General features: G+C 55.0%; 1 non-coding gene across 1 annotated transcript in view; it reads left to right on the top strand.

Annotated features, from left to right (window-relative positions):
* Positions 1-1,714: 1,714 nt before the first annotated feature.
* Positions 1,715-2,500, top strand: part of LOC144423637 (small subunit ribosomal RNA) — a 1,810-nt gene continuing 1,024 nt past the window's right edge. The window contains exon 1 of the ribosomal RNA XR_013476102.1: positions 1,715-2,500. This exon is cut by the window's right edge and continues 1,024 nt beyond it. This is a non-coding gene — a ribosomal RNA (small subunit ribosomal RNA).

The following is a 2,500-nucleotide window of genomic DNA, read 5'->3' on the forward strand; positions in this document are numbered from 1 at the left end:
AAAGTACAAACGTGCAAGCATACTAACCTAACCCTAGGTAAGGCATGTCAGAGCGAAAGACAGTAAACTCGAATGAGCCAAGAAAGAGCGGTGCGGGGCCGGTCGGAGCGCACCCTTTTCTCGGTGGCTGGCGGGCGAGAGAGTGCTGCGTCGCCGGCATCGGCGTCGAAAGAAGCCGAGCCAAAAAAAGTTAAAGTACAAACGTGCAAGCATACTAACCTAACCCTAGGTAAGGCATGTCAGAGCGAAAGACAGTAAACTCGAATGAGCCAAGAAAGAGCGGTGCGGGGCCGGTCGGAGCGCACCCTTTTCTCGGTGGCTGGCGGGCGAGAGAGTGCTGCGTCGCCGGCATCGGCGTCGAAAGAAGCCGAGCCGAAAAAAGTTAAAGTACAAACGTGCAAGCATACTAACCTAGCCCTAGGTAAGGCATGTCAGAGCGAAAGACAGTAATTTCGAATGAGCCAAGAAAGAGCGGTGCGGGGCCGGTCGGAGCGCACCCTTTTCTCGGTGGCTGGCGGGCGAGAGAGTGCTGCGTCGCCGGCATCGGCGTCGAAAGAAGCCGAGCCGAAAAAAGTTAAAGTACAAACGTGCAAGCATACTAACCTAACCCTAGGTAAGGCATGTCAGAGCGAAAGACAGTAAACTCGAATGAGCCAAGAAAGAGCGGTGCGGGGCCGGTCGGAGCGCACCCTTTTCTCGGTGGCTGGCGGGCGAGAGAGTGCTGCGTCGCCGGCATCGGCGTCGAAAGAAGCCGAGCCGAAAAAAGTTAAAGTACAAACGTGCAAGCATACTAACCTAACCCTAGGTAAGGCATGTCAGAGCGAAAGACAGTAATTTCGAATGAGCCAAGAAAGAGCGGTGCGGGGCCGGTCGGAGCGCACCCTTTTCTCGGTGGCTGGCGGGCGAGAGAGTGCTGCGTCGCCGGCATCGGCGTCGAAAGAAGCCGAGCCAAAAAAAGTTAAAGTACAAACGTGCAAGCATACTAACCTAACCCTAGGTAAGGCATGTCAGAGCGAAAGACAGTAAACTCGAATGAGCCATGAAAGAGCGGTGCGGGGCCGGTCGGAGCGCACCCTTTTCTCGGTGGCTGGCGGGCGAGAGAGTGCTGCGTCGCCGGCATCGGCGTCGAAAGAAGCCGAGCCGAAAAAAGTTAAAGTACAAACGTGCAAGCATACTAACCTAACCCTAGGTAAGGCATGTCAGAGCGAAAGACAGTAATTTCGAATGAGCCAAGAAAGAGCGGTGCGGGGCCGGTCGGAGCGCACCCTTTTCTCGGTGGCTGGCGGGCGAGAGAGTGCTGCGTCGCCGGCATCGGCGTCGAAAGAAGCCGAGCCGAAAAAAGTTAAAGTACAAACGCGATGCTAATGAGCGAGCCGTTGTCTCGACTAATATGTAAGGGGCGTTCGATCGAGCGTCTGGCTTGAGCGCTTGTCGGCCTAGCAGAACGGTCGCATTGTTATGCCCGGGTTTTAGGCACCGCTGCAGGCGGCCGGCAGAGCTCTTGTTTGTGCGAAACTGAATGGATCGAGCCCGAGAGAGGGCGAGCAAAGAAAAAACGCAAATCGCTCCGCCTGGCACTGCCGGCGAGAGCGTGGACGTCGCGGCCAGCGACTGTCGAAGCTGAGTACGGCCGCAGGCGATCGCCTCGGTCTTAAACGAATGCGACGAGCACGCGCCGGGCGGCCCAGCAAGGGCCGAGCGCAGCTGTCGCAGCTATCTGGTTGATCCTGCCAGTAGTGATATGCTTGTCTCAAAGATTAAGCCATGCAGGTGCAAGTACGAGTTCTCGTAAAGCGAAACTGCGAATGGCTCATTAAATCAGTCTTGGTTTATTTGGTCTCGTAAGCGAAGTGGATAACTGTGGTAATTCTAGAGCTAATACATGCATTAAGCGCCGACTTCGGGAGGCGCGCTTTTATCAGATCAAAACCGACCGGGTTCGTCCTGTGACGTTTGATGACTCTGGATAACCACGCGGATCGTACGGTCTCTGCACCGACGACGTATCATTCAAGTGTCTGCCCTATCAACTGTCGAAGGTACGCTACGTGCCTACCTTTGTGATAACGGGTAACGGGGAATCAGGGTTCGATTCCGGAGAGGGAGCCTGAGAAACGGCTACCACATCCAAGGAAGGCAGCAGGCGCGCAAATTACCCATTCCCGACACGGGGAGGTAGTGACGAAAAACAACAATACAGGACTCTAACGAGGCCCTGTAATTGGAATGAGTACATCCTAAAACTCTTAACGAGTATCCATTGGAGGGCAAGTCTGGTGCCAGCAGCCGCGGTAATTCCAGCTCCAACAGTGTATGCTAAAGTTGTTGCGGTTGAAAAGCTCGTAGTTGGATTTTGGGCGAGCGCCGCCGGTCCGTCGCAAGGCGTGTCACTGGTTGCGTTCGCCTCACCTTCGGTTCTCCGTCGGTGCTCTTGACTGAGTGTCGGCGGTGGCCGATAAGTTTACTTTGAAAAAATGAGAGTGTTCAAAGCAGGCTGTTC

The sequence above is a fragment of the Styela clava genome, chromosome 5 (assembly GCF_964204865.1).
Source record: "Styela clava chromosome 5, kaStyClav1.hap1.2, whole genome shotgun sequence".
Lineage (NCBI taxonomy): Eukaryota > Metazoa > Chordata > Ascidiacea > Stolidobranchia > Styelidae > Styela > Styela clava.